The sequence below is a fragment of the Dipodomys spectabilis genome, unplaced genomic scaffold, assembly GCF_019054845.1.
Source record: "Dipodomys spectabilis isolate Male_0828 unplaced genomic scaffold, ASM1905484v1 ptg000669l, whole genome shotgun sequence".
Classification (NCBI taxonomy): Eukaryota; Metazoa; Chordata; class Mammalia; order Rodentia; family Heteromyidae; genus Dipodomys; species Dipodomys spectabilis.
The window spans coordinates 1,282,489-1,302,616 of NW_024871346.1; the positions used below are offsets into that span (position 1 = coordinate 1,282,489).

At 44.5% G+C, this 20,128-nt stretch overlaps 1 pseudogene; it reads left to right on the forward strand.

Annotated features, from left to right (window-relative positions):
- Positions 1-2: 2 nt before the first annotated feature.
- On the forward strand, positions 3-13,854 carry LOC122101530 (annotated as a pseudogene).
- Positions 13,855-20,128: the final 6,274 nt, after the last annotated feature.

Below are 20,128 nucleotides of genomic sequence, written 5' to 3' on the forward strand. Positions count from 1 at the left end.
CCATGGTAACGGCGGACGCCGCCCGCCGCCCGCCGCGCGTCGCAGCCAGCGCGGCAGACACCTCTGCGCAGGCGCCGCCCGCGCGTTCTCGCGCTAGGTGGTTACGCGATGGCGATTGGGTGGTGGGCGTGGCCGGCGTGGCCCCGCCCCCGCGGCTGGGAGAAACGTCCTGGCGGGAACCGCTCGCTGGAGCGCGGTCAGTCCGCCCGCAGGCCGGCGGGTGTGGCCCGGCGCTGCTGGCCCCGCCACCGGGGCTGCAGCTTCTCCTTGAGTGTGCTTCCGTCCCTCGGGGCGCCCGGACCTGTGCGTGCTGGGGACCCTGGCCGGGCCCTGCGCTGGGCCTCGCACCCCCCTCCCCCCTCCCCCGGCCCTGCCCTGGGCCTCGCACCCCCCCCCCCTGCCCTGCCCTGGGCCTCGCACCCCCCCCTCCACCCCCCCCTCCACCCCCCCCCCCCCCGCCCAGCCCTGCCCTGGGCCTCGCACCCCTCCTCCCTCCCCCATTCCCCCTCCCCCGGCCCTGCCCTGGGCCTCGCACCCCCCTCCCTCCCCCCATTCCCCATTCCCCCTCCCCCATTCCCCCTCCCCCGGCCCTGCCCTGGGCCTCGCACCCCCCCACCCCCGCAGCTCGGGGCTCAGCACCCGGCCGGGGCCTCCCCGCGGCCCCTCTATCCCCACTGAAGACTGGGGAGCTCCTGGAGCACGCGTGTCTCACATGCCTGGTGTGTGCCCCGATCCGAACCACAACTTCTTCCAAGAGTAAGACTAGGTCGTGAACAAGAAGTAAGTGCCCCGAAATTCTGTCAGGACATACCAATTTCACAGTGGCTAAGCAGCCCAGTTGGTCTTAAAGCCAGGGTCCTGCCACCGTCATACCCAACTGCATTTGTACTTAAAAAAAAAAGTGTAGATTATTTTCCCTTAAAAATGTAATCCTGTTTGTGCAATTTTCAGAGGAAAAAAGAAATAGCAGAAAGGTTTGACATCAACACAAAAGCAAAGGAACTCTGGTGCCCAAAGAGTTGGATCTAAAGTGTGTCCTAGGAGTCTGATTTTTCTAACAGGTGTTTTGGGCCAGCCAGTTTAGGTCCATAGTAAGCCTGAAAGAGAATGCAGATCTCAGTGTCATGAAGCGCTTGCTGCCAACACAGACAATCATTTTTATTGCTATTTGTCAGAACAAATCCTGTCGGTTTCACTAATTGGCATGAAGCTCAGGGGGCCCGGGGACATGAATGCAGTGGTGGCAAATAAAGCAGTTACTGGTGACTGTTGGCCACACTTTGCCCAGAGAGTTTGTTTTCCACTAACTCCTAGCTTCCTATTTAAGCCCCTCCCCCACCCCCCATTTCTTTTTCTTTTTTTTTTTTTTGGCAGTCGTGGAGCCTGAACACTGGGCCTGGGCGCTGTCCCTCAGCTCTTCAGCTCAAGGCTAGTGCTCTACAACTTGAGCCACAGTGTCACTTCTGGCCTTTTTCTGCTTATGTAGTGCTAAGGAATCGAACCTCATGCATGCAAGGCAAGCACTCAACCACTGAGCACCTTCCCTCCTCCCCGCCCCCCATTTCATTTTGTGCTGGTGCATTACCTGAATGTTAACTCAGGAATGGAAAACATTGAATGGATTAGCGTTGTTGAAAACTTTTAATGAATCTGTCTGTCCATTGTATTATATCATAGCCACTAAAGTAGGGTGGGAATGAGCTAGGCAGGGAATTAGTCAAAATGACAAGCTCAAGATGTCACTTCCCTTCTCCTCATTGTTAGCTAAATCACTGATAACTATGGTAAGTATAACACTGATAACTATAATGTTTATGGACCTCACAGCCAGACAAACTTGGCCTTAGAGTTGCATTATAATAAAATTGAATTCCATGACACAAAGACACATTTGGAGGAGCCATTCTTGTCTCACTGTCTGGCTGCTGTAGCATCTGTTTCTATTTGAGTAGTGACTTCTGCCCAGATACATTTCTTTCCCAGAAGAGTATACTAGTTTTAAATGGTTAATGAACTATTTTTTAACTACTTTTGGACCACAGATAGTTGAAAATGGATGAAGTAAACTTGGTGTATAGCCTCATAAAAGTGCTATTGTCTCAGAGGAAGGGAATCTGAGCAGTTTTGTTTTTCTGCTGGTCCCGGGGCTTGAACTCACAGCGTGAGTGCTGTCCTGGAGCTTCTTTTGCTCAAGCTTAGTGCTTGCTCCACATATCTATTGCTGGCTTTTTGGTGGTTAATTGGAGATTAGTGTCTTACGGACTTTCCTCCCTGGGCTGGCTTTGAACCATGATCCGTAGATCTCTGCCTCCTGAGTAGCTAGGATTACAGGTGTGAGCTATTGTTGCCTGGCTAGGTGACTGTTTTGTCTCTTCTGAAACTCATGTTGAAATTTGATAGCCATTGTGATGATGTTGGAAGATAAGATCTTTAAGAGCTGTTTGCACTGGTGAATAGCTTGACTTTCTCTGAAAAGGCATTTTTCACAGGATTAAATTAGTGAGATTGGATTGTTATAAAGTAGGGTAGCATGCTCTTCCACTCCCACTGTTTTCCTAAATGCTTGGCTAGTGTCTAGAAATGAGAACTATATCTTTAGATTTTTGGGGGGAGAGGGGAGCTGTTCCTAAATTACATTTTCCTTTCACTTTTAAACTTCTTCAAGTTCATATAATGTCAGTAAGGAAAGAAGCTCCTATGTTCATTCAATTCTGGTGGTTAAGAATATGGTCTTTGGCGCCTTGAGCTGAAGAGCACAGGGACAGCGCCCAGGCCCAGAGTTCAAGCCCCACAACAGACAAAAAAAAAAAAAAAAAGAAAAAAGAAAACAATATGGTCTTTGGATACCAACAAGACCTGAAATTCCATTGCCTGATTAATAATCAGGTAGTCTGGGTACACGTACTTTTTTTCTTTATTGTAAAGATACTATACAGAGGGTTACAGTTACATGAATAAGTTAATGAGTACACTTCCTCTTGAACATTGTTACCCCCTCCTTGTTTGGTACATGTACTTTTGATTTATGTGTTTCCTCCCTTGTGAAACAGGGTACTAGTATGATCTACCTTAGTATTTGCTATGAAAGTTAGGAAAACAGCAAAGTTAGGAAAGCTAGGAAAACAGTTCAGCTTAGTACCTGACAAGCACTGTGTAGGAAATGGTGAAAACTGTGACTTGTTTGTAGACTTTGTCCTGGGAATGTCATTACACTTCTTCCGGGAGTATTACCCAGAACACACACCAGTGTCCCCAGAACGAGGAAATCATCTGGTGAGTGATCAGGTAGGGTGCTGCCATCCCCAGACCGGTCATCTGGAAGGCAGAGACTATGGGGCCAGACCCACATCTAGAATAACTTTAATAACCTACTTTTGTGTAGGGGACTTTACTGCTGGGCTGGCTTTGAACCTGGATCATCAGATCTCAGCCTCCTGAGTAGCTAGGATTATAGGCATGAGCTACCAGTGCCTGGTGAAACCAAATTTTAATATGCAGTTATTCATTCATATAGGTTGACGGCTGTTCATTTCCTTGGTCAGAATTCTTCCCTGCAATGCCCTTTGCTGTGAATGTCAAAGCCTTAAGCAATCTGCCCTCACCTTCTGTTCCTGTTCAGGTGGCTTCCTTGCTGTTCCTGGCATGCTTTGGTCTCAAGGCCTGTCTGTTTTCCCCCTGTACTTGGAGAGAAACAAAGCTGACTTCTGCACCCCTCTTTCTGTGTCCCTCCCTGGTCCTGTTTACAATGGTATACTCCCACAGCCCTCCAGCCAGCCCCCTTTCCTGCTCTCTGTTTCTGTTTCTGCTTCAGGGCAGCGGGTCTGCGTGTTGTATCATCACTGCATCCTGCCTCTTAGGCACGAGCCCACTCCCTCGCATTGCTCACTGTGCAGTGGTTCTCAGCGAATCGGTGCACTCCCAGTCCAAGAGGCTGGCTGGGTCTCCGTGAAGGCCTTTCTAAGAAAACACGTTCTTCTCTTGGGCCTTGATTCAGAAAAGGCATCTCATGCAGTTCTTTCAACATGAGAGAGAATGTGTTGTTGGCTTAGTTTTATGCGCTCATATTTCAGCCACAGCATCATCAAATTACCTCCATCATACAGCGTCGGAGGGGAGTGTAATGTAACTATCATGGTATTCCTATAAAGTGAACAAAAGACTGTTGAGTTCGTACTTTATGAAGTGAAAGTACTAGATAACAAAAATTTAGTTCCTAATTTCTGGTGGTGCAGGATGCATTGCATGGGCCTGCTAATTTACTTTTTGTGATTAATCATGGTCTTTTTTCTTTTTAGTGTACAAAGGAATTTCCCTAGGTCTTTTACATATGCACATATTGTACATTGATCAGATTAACCCCCCTATTGTTGTCTTTTTTCTATGAACAATATTTTGACAAAAGCTTATTTTTCCCCTAAGGAGGACTTTATTGTAATGATGGCCTATGGATTATCTTTTCTTCCTAGTTTGCTAGATTTTAATAGGCATTTATGGCCTTAAATGAGAATCAAGACTTTTCTACTAATTTACCAAGTCTGTATAACTTTATTTTTGCAAGTCCTGGGGCTTGAACTGTAGGCCTGGGTGCTGTCTCTAGGCTCTTTTTGCCCAAGGTTAGCACTGTACCATTTGAGCCACAGCACTACTTCCAGCTTTTTCTGTGATGAATTGGAGTTTGCCAGGCACTGGTGGCTCTAGCCTTTAATCCTAGCTATTCAAGAGGCCAAGATGTAAAGTTCATGGTTCAAAGCCAGCCTGGTCAGAAAAGTCTGTGAGACTCTTATCTCCAATTAACCACTCAAAAACAGGGAATGGAGCTATGGCTCAAAGTGATAGAGCACTAGCCTTGAGCAAAAGAGGTTAGGGACAGGGCCCAGGCCCTGAGTTCAAGCCCCACAACTGACCCTCCCCCACCCCCCAAAAAAGTCTCATGGACTTTTCTGCTGGGGCTGGCTTCAAACTGCGATCCTCAGATCTCAGCCTCCTGAGTAGCTAGGATTACAGGCATGAACCACTGGTGCTCGGCTCACACATAACTCTTGTAAGACAGAAGAACATTTTTTAAAATCTCATCTTCAAATTCTTATTTCTTGTCAGAATGTAAAGGAGAAGTAAATGTTTGAGGAACTGACAATCTAGTGAAGGATAAGAGGGAGGATTTAGGATTAGGCGAGATTATCTAGGCTCCATGCCTTTCTCATCCTAGGGTTCAAAGGCGTTTTCAAGAAGCTGACTCTTGGAGGGGCCTGACTTTGTACTCTAGGCCAGTAATGGACAGTGGACCTTTGAGGCTCTGAGAAGCCTTTGTACTACAAGAATGCTTTATTTGGCATCAACCATAGATAGGGTATTGGAGTAAAGTCACTTTAACTTCAAAAGCTATAATGAAAACTTGGCCATTTGTGGGGTATTTAGGATCAAAAGTTATATTATGTAAAACTGCACATAGTAGAGTAAAAATGTTATTAACTGTAAAGGACTCAGAAGGTATTTCTGATTAATGTTTTTGATTATAAATGTTTCTGATTAGCTGATCCTCATCTGAAGGAAAATGAGTATAGACATTACAACAAATATGACTTCAAACGAGTCACTCTACCTTTCTAGTGTTTCCTAAGGCAGTGGAAATCTTTTGGGTTTACTTACTTCATAGTCATTTAGAAGCTCAAAAATGGATTTGGAAATGATTGGGAAAACAGTGCATGATAAAACCTGAGATGTTATCCTGTAGCCTTTGATTTGGTCATGGTCTTCTGGGGTCTTAGATCACTAGCACTTTTCCTTCAACTGTACTCTTCCCTCAATTATACTCCCAAAGTTAATATGTGCATAAACTTAGTTCAGTGAAATGGTTTTCCCTTCATACTCCGTTATTTCCATAAAATATAAGGGACATTTTTGTTGGTTTTGGGTTGATTGGGTGGTCTTTTAAAGCGGTATAACATGCTGCTTCTAACATAAAATCAAGAGATTTTAAGGAACCAAATGTAGGACTTTTTACTACATCCTATTCCTGAAGGATGAGACTATTCCTGAAGATGAGACTTTCTACACCAGAGAAATCTATGCTGCTTGGGGAAACTTTGGGCTACCTTTGTTGACTCTAAGGTTCCCAAGATCTGAAGTTAAAACCACCATAGGACAGTGGAGAGAGTTGGAGGAGCAGGTGGTTGAGATATCTTTAAAATGACTAACCAATGAAGATGCGTCCAGCCTCTGTCCTTGTGGAAGGTCAGGTTCCAGATTCCCCAGGCCATTTGGTGATGAGGCTGTGATTAGAAAGAGAAGTTTGTTGTGAACCCCAGGGGATAGATGCAGTCCTCACTTAGACTTCAGACTCTGCTTGTGGATTTTACCTGTCCTCACTCCAGAAGATAAATCTTCATAACTAATATGGTACCTGCCACCAATAGGTGCTCAGTAGGGTTTTTTTGTTTTTGTTTTTTTGGTGTACTGGGACTTGAACTCATGGGCTCTGGGCACTGTCCCTTACCTTTTCTGCTCAAGTATAGTTCTCTACCAATTGAGTCACATCTCCACTTAAAGATTTTTTTTTTTTGGTCATTAACTGGAGATAAAAGTTTCTTGGACTTTCTTGCACAAGCTGGCTTTGAACTGTGATCATCAGATCTCAGCCTTGTGAGTAGCTAGGATTACAGGCATGAACCAGCAGTGTTCAGCTCTCAGTAGATTCTTGAAGAATGGCTAAACGAGTAACTGAAACTAGAAACTACCTATGGCCTCTGATGGTGGTAACCATAGAAATGCTGGGTTCTGTTTACTATTTTTCATGATGATACTGTAGCCTACCATAGTATGAACTCAGTGAATCACCATTTGTGCAACTATTCAAATCCGAAAGTGAAATCTGAAAAGGTAGTAAGGACAGCTACAAAACCATTTGGTTTACAGAAGTCACACTTTGCAACATAGGCATGCTTGTTACAATAGAATACAATATATAGGCTTGTTACATTAGAATTATAATTTGTAAGTTTTAGATATCAAAGTAAGCAATTCCTTTTAAATTGCTAGAGATATGATTCACATGTTAGACTGCCTGCCTACCAGCCATGAGTTCAAAGCCCAATACTGCAATTTTTTTTTTTTTTTTTTGGGTCCAGTCGTGGGGCCTGAACTCTGGGCCTGGGCACTGTCCCTCAGCTCTTCAGCTCAAGGCTAGCACTCTACCACTTGAGCCACAGCGCCACTTCTGGCTTTTTTCTTTTCGCTTATGTGGTGCTGAGGAATCGAACCCAGGGCCTCAGGCATGCAAGGCAAGTGCTCTACCACTGAGCCACCTTCCCAGCCCCAATACTGCAATTTTTAAAAGAAAAATGGAAATCTTTATTGTCTGTGAAAGTAAGAGTATTTAATCATTCATAATGAAATCCTTAGAGAAATGAATTCCATAGCTTTTTAGAGAGGTTTGTTCTACTCACAAGTAGGGATGAGGGTGTTATATATTGAGAATTTCATTATAGAAAGGTTGTATTTTTATGCTTTTATACTTTCCTGTTTCTGGATGGATGTGAAATATCCTGGCCTTCTGACGGTGTAAAACCTAGTGCCTTGTCAAAGAAGGTAGCTGCTGCTTTAAACTGTTCACACCACAGAAATCTATGTACAAAATCCATTTAATGGTATTTATATAAACATATTTATAGAGACAAAAATAGCTCCACTTTTTCTTTACCAAGCAATCAAGCAAAAACACATGACCAATACAATTAGTGGACAGAAGCCTTGGAAATGCTATATTGGCGCCATCTGGAGGATACATTTGGAACTTATACACTAACAGAAGACTTTCAAAAATTTAGGTACAATTTATGAACTGGTGGGCAACAGAGGCAGGAATAGACTATTTTTGTTTCAGAGTTTTGAACCCTTATTATTTCACACTTCTGATATATAACTCTAGAATATTTCTTTTAAGATACTTTCAGCCAGAATTGGGAATGAACTAAGATCTTAAGAGCATTAACATCAGTTCATTGGAGCTGGGCACAGGGTGCAAGCCTATAATCCCAGCCACTTTGGGAGGCAGAGGTAGGAGGATCTCAAGTTCCAGAACAGCTGGTGTGACAACAAAGACACATCTCAAAAAAAAGTACAGGTTAGGAAGAAGTAAGCAGGAGAGAAACAGGCAAAGGTGTGTCCTCAACTTGCTATGTTTTGAGTGGCCTCAGCCAGCGCCCGTGACTCACACCTGTCATTCTAGCTACTCAGGAGGCTGAGATCTTAGGATCACGGTTCAAAGCCAGCCTGGGTAGGAACATCCATCAGACTCTTATCTCCAATAAACCCACTAGAAAACTGGAAGTGGCGCTGTGGCTTAAGTGGTAGAGCACACACTTTGAGCTGAAGAGCGCAGGGACAGTGCCCAGGCCCAGAATTCAAGCCTCACGACCCACCAAAAAAAAAAAAAAAAAGAGAGAGTGGCCTCATACAAATCCATTAGAATTTCCATTTGCCAGATGTGACTGATAGCTTGGCTTATCAAAGGCTTTTACACTAACATGATGAAGTTCTTAATTAAAAGAGGATGAGAGGAATGGATAACTAGAATTTCTAGTAGAAGCCAATTGTAGAGGAGGTTATTGTGGATTAAGGCAGCCATTCCTTTTATGAAATTCTTAATTGCTCTTTTCTATTTATTTTATTTTATTTGGTTGTGGGGCTTGAACTCTGGGCCTAGGTGCTGTATTTTTTTTTTGGGGGGGGGTCCAGTAGTGGGGCCTGAACTCTGGGCCTGGGTGCTGTCCCTCAGCTCTTCAGCTCAAGGCTAGCGCTCTACCATTTGAGCCACAGCGCCACTTCCAGCTTTTTTGTTTTTGCTTATGTGGTGCTGAGGAATCAAACCCAGGGCCTCAGGCATGCAAGGCAAGTGCTCTACCACTGAGCCACCTTCCCAGCCCCTGATACACTCATTTTAATGACATGGCTTTTAAAGGAGTATTAACCCCTCAAATATCTGAATAGTTAAGCATCATCTATACGTCCCATCTTTATACATTTATAATTAGATGCAGATATTTTGAGAGCATATCATAGTCCTTTAGCTCAGTGACTCTAAATAATCTCATAAAATACCTTTTTCTGGGACTGGGAAGTTGCCTCAGTGGTAGAGCGCTTGCCTTGCACATTATAATTACATCATTCTGTTGATTTCGAACTTGACTAGTTGCCATACCATAGAAAAGCATTGTGAGTCAGCTGACTGTTGTAAGCAGGAGTTGGGGGGGTATGTCACTTCTGTTAATGCAACAATTGTGTTCTCTTAGACTGGGAAAGCTTATATGCCCACTGTTTTTTTTTTTTTTAAACAAGAGGTTTTCCTTTATTATTGTTGTTTTAATGTACTATGTGATTTTTTTTGTCCCTCCCTCCCCCCCACCCATGGTTTATCCTTGATTGTCACAATAAAATTTTTTTTATTTTATTTGTGAACATACTGTACAGAGGGGTTTTATATGCCCACTGTTGCCAAAAGATTTCCATAAAGCACATACACCCAAATGGCCCTAGTAATGCGTAGGTCAGTCTGTGACCCCGTGGGTTTGTGGGAAGTACACCTGTCACAGATATGGCAGGGGTGTGTCACCTTCTGATTTAAGTGATCTCTCTACCTCCAAATGCTTTTCCTCTGGCTCCTTATATAATGTTCATAAGGGGAGGAAGAAAAGACCTTAATAAGCAGCCATGCTCCCAGGAGAAAATTCCTCTGAGTGCCTTTTTCTCTTTTGCCTAGCTAAAATTTCTGATTACTCTTTGTTGACACTTCTACCTCACACATCTCAGTGAATCTCACTGGAGCAGGTACTGTTCTCACAATATATCATTACAGACAGTGCATAAATAGAATCTTTGTCTAATCGCAAGGTTGGAGAATTCAGGGTCTGCAGACCATTTACAAGAACACGTCGAGGGCTCCAAGGCCAATCATTAGTCCAACTGGGTGAGGATCATTTTTTTCTTCAGAGACTTCTTGTTTGTGTAAAATCCTGCTAATTGAAGGCTAGGGACAAGAATCTCCCCAGACTTGCCATATGAGTGTAACTGCCAGTCTCATTATGTGTGGTTTGGCTCCAGTCACACAGCCTTTAGCTAGTCTAGCCTCTTGCAGGCAAGAAGCTTCTTTCCATTGATCCCCAAATCTGCTGGGACCTGGGCAAGCCTGGGTCAATCCTAAAGAGAGCTGCCAATTTCCATGGGCACAGAATCAGTCTTCGGGATGACCTTTCCATAGCAGAAGAATCTGGTTAACAAAGCAGCAGTGAAGAGCACCACATAGATGGCTTTGTTCCCTAGCAACTTTAAGGTTAACATGAACCCTTCTGCAGCTAATAGGTTTACTCGTTTGAGGAACCCTTACCTAGCCTTTTTATTTGCTACAAATTCAAGCACATCATTTCTTTTTTGTAACAAAGCTTGTGTTTATTAAGAATTTAAAAAGCCATACTGCTTATTTCACAGTAAGCCTTTTTTTTCTTTTTGGCTTCCCCCCTTGTTTTTTTTTTTTTGTGTTTTTTAAAAAATTTCTTTTTCTCGGTAGGGCAAGATGGCCAAGAAGGAACAATGCAGCTCAAAGGGAAGGAATACAGCAATCAATCAGAGAGAAGAAGTATACAGATCCTCACTGACAGATGGGTGTGCCCACAGCAGACCCCTCCACCCCCAACAGACCCCCTTCACCCTCATGGAGTTAAAAGATTCAGCCTACACTCCCCATTCTTGTGTGGACATCTCTTAACCATTTCTCAAAAGCCCAAAGATTTTCCTTCCTATGTGTTGTTGAGGGCCCCTCATAGGAGTTGACGCAGATTGGCGGCCACCTGGGCCCAGGTGGCTGGGTGCTGTACTCTCTAATTCACAGCCATGACCCAGGAAGGAAAGTCACATCTTGGGGGTGAAGCCCACGTAGCTGATTTTTTTAAAATAAGCTAAGGGGAAGGGGGAGGCATTTCCCTTCCTCATTCAGAGCTGACACCTGTGAATTTGAACCAGGAGAAGACATGTGAAAGATACTTCATAAAAATTTCAGCCAAAAATATAAAAAAATATGTAGAATCGATTTTCCTTAAAGACGATTAGAAAAAAAAAAAGCTCCCCCTATTTTTTTAACTTGAAATCTGCCTGCCAAACAGTATTTTTTTTTTTTTGATGTTCATGTGCTTCTGTTAATCCTCAGTTGAAGCCACTGTCATGTTTCTGACAGAACACACATCCTTTCTAAAAGACACCTCAGACGGGGCGGGGCCTTCGGGAAACCCAACCCAAAGCAGAAGCAGAGACCTTAAGAACTAGCTGTGGGTAGTAATTACAAATAAGTTAACCAAGCACAGAATGGCTTGGTGTTCAGATGGCGTTTTGTGTTCTTCAGTGGAGAGAAGAAATGAGACAGAGCTGGGCGCTGGTGGCTCACGCCTGTAATCCTAGCTACTCAGGAGGCTGAGATCTGAGGATCACGGTTCAAAGCCAGCCCGGGCAGGAGAGACCGTGAGACTCCTATCTCCAATAAGCCACCAGAAAACCGGAAGTGGCGCTGTAGCTCAAGTGGTAGAGCGCTCACCTTGAGCTGAAGAGCTGAGGGACAGCGCCCAGGCCCAGAGTTCAAGCCCCACGACCGACAAAAAAAAAAAAAAAGAAATGAGACAGAGCACGTGGGAAGAAACTACCACTTTTTTTTTGGTCATGAGAAACTGGTCTTGGAATCAGGGCGCACCGTGCACACAGTTCATTTAGATATTCTTGTGAATCTTTTCAACTTTTACAAACAACCATCCAGATCATTCCTCAGGTCATCTAGCAAATGCTTGGCTGATTCTAAATTGTTCTCATTGGTTTCAATTTTGACTGAGTAAAAGACCAAGCTGTCCACGGCATTCCTGAGCAGCTTCAAGCCTGACTCCACATGACTCACCGAGGATTTTAGGTTATCTAGAGACACATCAAGCAGAAGGTGCAGTCTCTGCAAGCCACATTTGGGACCTTTAAGTTTACCTTGAGAAGCTCCCAGCATAAGCAGGACCTCACGGAGAAGGTGGTGAAGCAAGGAGAAAGAGAGATCAACCACATCAGTGAAGTCCTACAGAAGCTACGGAACGAGATCCTCCAAGACCTCTCAGATATCATCCGCGTGGTGAAAGATGCCCTCAAGCAGGACTTCAGTCCCTGGAGAACACGGGGAGGAGTGGCTGACAGAGCGGAACAAATCCATCAAGGACAACATTGCCATCTTCAGTGAAGTCTAGAAGAGGAGCCAGAAGGAAATTAATGATGTCAGGGCAAAGGTCGCCTCTTTGGAAGAATCCAAGGGGTACAAGCAGCAGCTGAAGGCCCTAAAGGAAGCAGTGGAGGACATACAGACCGCTGTGAGGTCCAGGGACAGGCACAGAGGCCCTGCGGAGCTCGCTGCAGATCAGAGTCTGACGTCTACACAGAGGTGTGGGAACTGGTGAGTCTCAAACAGTAGCAGCAGGTGTTTAAGGAGATGGTAGACACGGTGCATGCCGCCCTGCAGGCCCTTTCTGAGAAACTCTTCCAATCCGAGGAGTCCACCTCCTGCTTCCCCAGCAGATGAGGAGGCTGGAAGAAGAGCTATGTCAGCTGAAGGCTGAGTTTTAGAGGCCCCAGGAAAATGGTGATTTCCGAAGCTTCCATGCCTTACATGCACTCCAGAAGAAGAACCAGGGACTGGACTCCAGGCTCCAGAGTATTGAGGCTGGAGTCCATTCAGTTCAGGTGGCTTCTATGCGCCAGAGAGCCTAGAGTCACTCCTAGAGCCAGGAGCACCAACAGTGCCTGGATGTGCTCCAGGGATGCCTGGAAGGCCTGGGGTCCTCCCCTGGGGCAGACAAGGACGCCCTGCCTGGCCCTCCACAGTGATGTGGAGGACCTGAAGAGGAGTGTGGGCAAGCTGCCCAGCACCCTGGAGTCACTGCAGGAGGTGCAGGAGCAGGTGCACACGCTGCTCAGCCAGGACCAGGTCCACGTTCCCCGTCTGCCTCCTCAGGAGAATTTTTGGTGGTATGGTTGTTTTTCGGGCTCAAATTCAGTGCCTAGGTGCTGTCTCTGGGCTTTTTCCGCTCGAGGCTAGTGCTCTATCACTTTGAGCCGCAGCTCCACTTTGGGTTTTCGGGTCTCACGGAGTTGCTTGCCTGGGTTGGCTTAGACCCGCCGTCCTTAGGACTCTCCTGCCTTAGTAGCTAAGATCACAGGTGTGAGCCACCAGCACCTGGCAGCTTAGAGAATTTAAGCGACCTATTCAAAGTCTTAAACCAAGCTATCAAAAATGTATGGGCAGACCTCACTGCTTTGACTCTTGTTCTAGCTAGTTCACTGTGCCATAGTAAAAGAAAGACCATTGATAATGAACCTTCATTAGCTGAGCTAATGAAGGCTGAGGGATCCTCCCAGGCCTCCCAGGAGCACTGCCCCTCAGGAGCACTATCCAGCACCTCTTCACCCTGTGTATTCCGTGAGGGTTCTCCACCACACCCCCGAAGACCTTATTCCATTTGCTAGGATGGGCATTCCCAGTTTGTGGTAGTAACGCATAAGTAGTTAATCTGGCTAAAAATTATTGTGCAGAGGACTTTCAAAACATTTCCAAACAAAAACTTTCAATTCAGACCACTGAGAACTGTCACACAGCTTTATCTTTTATCTCTATTATATTACAAACACCCACCTGTCTTTCTACAAAAGTAGTGTTTGTTTAGCTCCAAGATCCAAATGTGAAAATTTTCCTTCTGATTACGGAAGTCCTGATTTCCACCAATGATATTCCTCATGATGGGTGAACATGCACTGGCCCCCCCTCATAACCTCCAGTCCTCCTACCTCTAACCCCTCTCTCTTAGTATACTCACCCCAGTTGACTCCATCCATGGCCCGTCCACCACAGACCTGACCCAGTGCCAGCCATTTCACTCTAATTGTAGGCGGCACCCCTTGCCCTCTACCCGCCACACCTGACTGGGTTGACTTGCTTAGACCTCACCTTGATCCCATCGAATTGTCCTTTGTACAGTCTATGCTATGGCAAGTCATAACAGATTTTTGAGGTCATTGTGACTTCATGCCTTTCAACCTCCACCAAGCTTCCTCTGCTCTAGAAGTTTCTATTATTAGTATGGCCAAGCTCAGAGACACAGGCCTTGAAATTAACAGTGAAATTTGCTAATCTCCCTCCCCCAACACTTCTTTCAAAAGCCCTGTTATTAAATCTTTCCCTTTTTAAAGAAATCACAATTTATCTAGAACCTGTTTCCCTTTTTGGGGGGAATAGGATGCAGTGATATTTGAACTCAGCGGTAAAGAGAAGTTGCTATCATTAGCAATGTATGTTAGAAGAAACTCGAGTTATGGGTGGCTCCCTATGACCTTAATAATTAAAGCCTTAGCTTGGAGAGAGTTGAAAACAGCATGTTCTGAATGGCTGCTAGTGTAGCTTGAGAATCCTTGGCCGGAGGATGGAAATGTAGAAGGAGCTGCCATCCATCCATAGACTATGTTAATCTCCTCTTTAAGTTCAGTGGGAGGAAAAAGGGGAGATACTTTCCTAATTCCAAAATAAAGATTCATGCTTGATATCTTCTTTCCTTTTTTTGTTGTTGGTTGTGGGGCTTGAACTCAGGGCCTGGGTGCTATCCCTGAGCTCTTTTGCTCAAGGCTAGTGCTCTACCACTCTGAGCCATAGCCCCACTTCTGATTTCTGGTGGTTAATTGGAGATACGAATCTCATGGACTTTCCTGCCTGGGCTGGCTTTGAATCACAATCTTCAGACCTCAGCTTCCTGAGTAGCTAGGATTACAGGTGTGAGCCACCACCATATATTTCTTTAAAAATCTTTTTAAAAAATTAGAGCTACAAAAGTGAGGATAAAAAAAATAGGAAGTTTAGTTTAAAGAATCCAATGGAGAGGCTGAAAAGGTGGCTCAGTGGTAGAGCGCTTGCCTTGCATGAATGAGGCCCTGGGTTTGATTCCTCAGCACCACATAAGCAGAAAAAAAAAAAGCTGGAAGTGGTGCTATGGCTCAAGTGGTAGAGCACTAGCCTTGAGCTGAAGAGCTGAGGGACAGTGCCCAGGCCCAGAGTTCAGGCCCCACGATCGGAGCCAAAAAAAAAGAATCCAATGGAAGCTGGGCGCCCACTCTTATCTCCAATAAACCACTAGAAAACTGGAAGTGGCGCTGTGGCTCAATGGTAGTATACCTACCTTGAGCTGAAGAGCTGAGGGACAGTGCCCCAGCCCAGAGTTCAAGTCCCACAACCGACCAAAAAAAACAAAACAAAACCAAAAACAAACAAAATCCAATGGACAAACCTCTGAATTTTTTCCTGAATTGGCCTAAGTGATGGAGAGTTGATACCTGTTTATCGCAGTCTCATAAATTCGTAATAGATGGTGTATAGGTCACAGATTTTATAAGCAGCTCGGCATTCCGTGCCATGTGACCTGTGAGATAGAATACCTGGAAGAAGTCGTTTGAGCTGGCCTCTCTACTTCAGGTCAACAGGATGGTTAGCTGAAGTTTGAAAAATTCTGGTCTTGTAAAGGAACTTAAATTCATGTGGAAATGCTTTCTCAGCTCCCCAAAACAAGACTCCTCAGGTAAATAACATTCAAACTTCGGAAGAACTAAACACACTTGTTTTTTTGCTTATAGGTTATCGTTTGGTTTTAGAAAGAGCCACATATAAAAACAACCCTTTGGGCTGGGAAGGTGGCTCAGTGGTAGAGCGCTTGCCTTGCATGCCTGAGGCCCTGGGTTCAATTCCTCAGCACCACATAAGCAAAAAGAAAAAAAGCCAGAAGTGGTGCTATGGCTCAAGTGGCAGAGCGCTAGCTTTTAGCTGAAGAGCTGAGGGACAGCGCCCAGGCCCAGAGTTCAAGCCCCATGACCGGACCCAAAAAAACAAAACAAAAAAACCCCAACCCTTTATAGTAACACAATCTCGAGTCTCAGATGGCATCTGATTATAACCTGTGCAAGTGTTACCTGAGTACCTAGATCGTTTTTCCAATCAAGTTGAATGCTTAACTTTCACCTACATCTATATCAGATACTGCCTACAACGTGTACTGTACAGATACACTCCACCTTACCATGTGTGGGCACTGCCGCACTACCGGGGGTCCTGGAAGACCTGGCCACAGGTCGTAACAGCAGCCAGGAGACAAACCTTTACAACCCTTGCTCAAATTCTACCTTTTCCAACCCCCTCTTCACTAGTGCTGCTTTCTGTGCCCTTGGCATCCTGGAGCCCCTTCCCCGGCTTTGCTCCAACTTTGTCTTACACACTACAGATGACTTGTGACCTATTTTCTTTTACTTTTCTTACTGTGCTGAAATAACACATAACACAAAATTTGATGTAATATAAGCACTTTATAGTTCAGTAGTGTTAAATAAATGCACGTGATCGTGCAACCAATTTCTGAAACACTTTTCATCTTGGAAAACTATATCCATTAAACAATAACCCCTTCCCCCTCCTAGAAAGACTACTTTGTCTTTCTAGACAATTCTAAGGACTTTATATCCTTGGAATGATAGAGCACTTGTCTGTGGACTGACATCTCACAGCATATTTCCCCTTCCTCCTCCTTCATGTAATGGCGTGTTTCAGAGATTATTTCTGAAGTCTTAATAATATTCCAATGTATGAATGTACTACTTTTTGTCTACTCATTCATCTGTCAATAAACAGCTGGATTGCATCTTTTGGCTGTTGGAATAAAAGGTGCTGTGAGCAGGGTGAATGGCTATGTCTTGAAGACAACTTTCAGTTTGACAAGTACATGCATATCCAGAGTGGAGTCATTGGATCATATGGCAATTCCCTTTGTAATCTTTTTTTTTTTTTTTGAGAAACCACCATACTGTTTGTTCCACAGTAGCTGCAACCTTTATTTCAATAATAGACAAATGTCTTAATTTTCCCACATCCTTATCAATATTTATTTTGTTTTTATTAGTACATATTTGTTTTTATTTATTATGTCTGTATCCTGTTCCTTGTAGCCTCCCTGATGGATGCAAGTAAAGGTCCCATTTGTAAAGAAATCTTTGTCTGTTCTGCTCATTGTTATATCTTCTGCACCTAGAATAGCCCTTGGCATATAGGAAATATGTGCCTGGTAAACAATCATTGTAAATGTATAAATGGATAAAAGAAAGATACATAGAAATAGATTGACCTTTCCTTTCTTGGTTTCTGTGTCAAAAATCTACTTGGCTTTGACTGTAGTGCATTTATATTTTTACACAAAATGTAGAGCTAGATGTGGCAGCACATGCCTGTGTGAAGGCGTGAGGATTGTGAGTTCTAGGCCAACCCACACTACACAGAAAGAACCTTTCTAAAGAGGAGGAAAGGAGATGAGAGAATTCAGAAAAAGGAGTAAAGAGAGAAGAGGAGGAGGAACTGACCTCCCCCCCCAAATCGAATCTACTTACTGTAATCACCATTTCTGGTGATTAGAGATTGACCCAAATTCTTCTACTGCACATTATACTAGGCAAAATAGTCATAAATACAAAGAAGTCTTCAGTCAAGGAAGTCTGTTAATACTATCAAATTTCTTCAAAAGTAAAGAGAACAATGATGTCAGCTGCAAATGAGTTAGCTGTAAGCACTGACTTTATTTTCTCATCATTAAAATACAGTGAATCTAAATTTAGCTTAATACAATAGCTATCTCCAATCTGGAACTCCTTGAGGACAGGCTCTGAGTTTTGATTTCCTTTTATTCCCTTGGGCACTGCATTAAGCATTCCTTTTCTACACACAAAAGAATGGCTTTATTCTTAACCAACCACCCCAACTGAGCTGAAGCTACCCACTTTGAGCTGAAATCTTCCATGAACCATCAGCGGTTAAAATATCTTCTTGTCCTGCTTGTCAAGGTTTGTCATCCTTGAAGGGATCCTTCCCTTTCCTTTTTCTGATTCTTAGTAAAAGAGGACAACCCCTCCGGCTAAGGACCTAATGGGATTGTACGCAAATGGCTCCTGTTAAAGTTAGTGAGGGTAAGGCTTTACGAAAACCCCTTAGTTAGGAAATGGCACATACAGACCTTGCCAGCCCTACTGCTTGCTAAGGGGTTCCTGGGGTAATGCAATAAGGGGCATTCTAGAGCTGGCCTAGGCCTCAGGGTTGGGACTGATAAACAGTGTGTGCCACAGCTTCTTGAAGAGGACAAACTCGAGGAAGTAGTGGTACAGAGACATAATTTGCCATCTCTTGCTTGCTCCCACTCTACAGCACTAAGTGACTTGCATGCCAGTATTTTCCCACTAGATTCCCCCCCCCCCCAGAAGTTGTATCATTAACAGAAACTATTTGAAAATATCAGCAATATCAAATAAAGGAAATATATGTTCCCTCCTAAAGACATTGACCAAGATCTTTATTGTCATGTCCCATGCAGAGATTTCTGGGCTTTTCCTCATCTGTACCATGGGTTAGGGGATTAAGGAGCTGTCAGTACTGTCTTCTGTCAGTGAACCTGGGGCAGAAATGAAGAAGGAAAAGAAGGTTCAAAAATCACGGAAATGTCAGTGATTCCCAAGGTCACAGGAAAACAAGAAGAGCTGATGTGATGCCTTGTTAGTAAGAAAAATGGAGACATGATTTCTTGAACTAGCAAAACTCTGTTGTTGTTTGGTTGGTTTTGTTTTTTTTTTTTGCCAATCCTGGGGCTTGAACTCAGGGCCTAGGGTACTGTCCCTGAGCCTCTCTGTGCTCAAGGTTAGCTCTCTACCACTTGAGCCACAGTGCCACTTCCAACCTTTTCTGTTTATGTGGTACGGAGGAATCGAACCCAGGGCTTCATGAATGCTAGGCGAGCACTCTACCACTGAGCCATATTCCCAGCCCTGCTCTGGTCTTAAAATTGTGACGTACCAGGTGGATACTTAGGAGGCAGAGGACACGGTTCCTTTCACAGTTGAACTGATCTCTCCTGTAAGAGCTTGAACATGGAGTGGAGGCAGGGCAGCCAGGTCAGATCTCTGGAGAGGCACGGATAGCCTCCCAAGACGGTTTTTGTTGCTAGACAACTGGCTCCCAAGTGAGGAGAGCACCGCTGGCAGTAAAAGCAGACATAGCAGGCAAGAGGTCTTAGAAAGGCAAGGGAGAAAAGGCACCCTGGGATTCTGGAGACATAAACACAATTAGCTGTGCTAGAAACACTGGGAAGGCTCTGTGGGAAGACTGGCTCCTTTTACCAAGAAAGAAACTGAAGAAAAATTCTTAAAAGAAACCTTTTAGTTCCCTTGAGAGCTGCGGCCCCGTGAGTGTCATGTTGCCTGCTAAGCCCCTTCCCGCTGTGGTCCCCTCACCCACCGCAGACGCTCCACCATCATGGTTCAAATGCTTATCACTTTCCTGCTTAAATGGCATCTGTTAATATTTCAAGCTGGTCCTTTCTTTCCTGGAGATGACAGCGTGGCCATTTCACAGGCATTATGTTCCTATGTACTAAATAAACCCAAAGGTCAGCCATGCTCACGACTGAATTTACAGAACTCAATAGTCAGGGCTGCAAGATTTTTCTTCTGTCCACATCTCCAGTGATTGGCTCAGCTTCAGCAGAGGTCAGCTGTCTGCACTGTTTCACAGGGCAGGCTCTGCCACGTACAAGTTGGGTGACCCAGGCATGCCCTTCATCCTCCGTCTGCCTCCTTGTCTTCATCAGTAAGACACTGTAATGTTCCTCACTACCAGGGCTGTTGAAAAGTTTAAAACTGAACAACGTTCTGACATTTTTCACAAATAATGACATCTAAGATTTGCTTCAGAATAATATGAAGTATCTATAGAAGTTGGCCAAAAGTCAATTATTCAAACTAGTCGAGCATCTAGGGGTTTGTTATACATTTTGTCTACTTTTGTCTGTTTGCAAATTCCTATAATGAGAGTGAGACAGAGACAGCGAGGACAGATAATACAGTAAACTTGTAAGCACATGTTCAGTAAATGTAATCTGTTATAGATCATTCCCGAAACATGCAGAGAGGAAGTATTTTCCTTCGGCCTGAGGCCTCACTCAGCCAGCTGTCCAACTCAGAGCCGCACTTCCTGCCTTCAGGGAGGGGCACATTCTGTCAT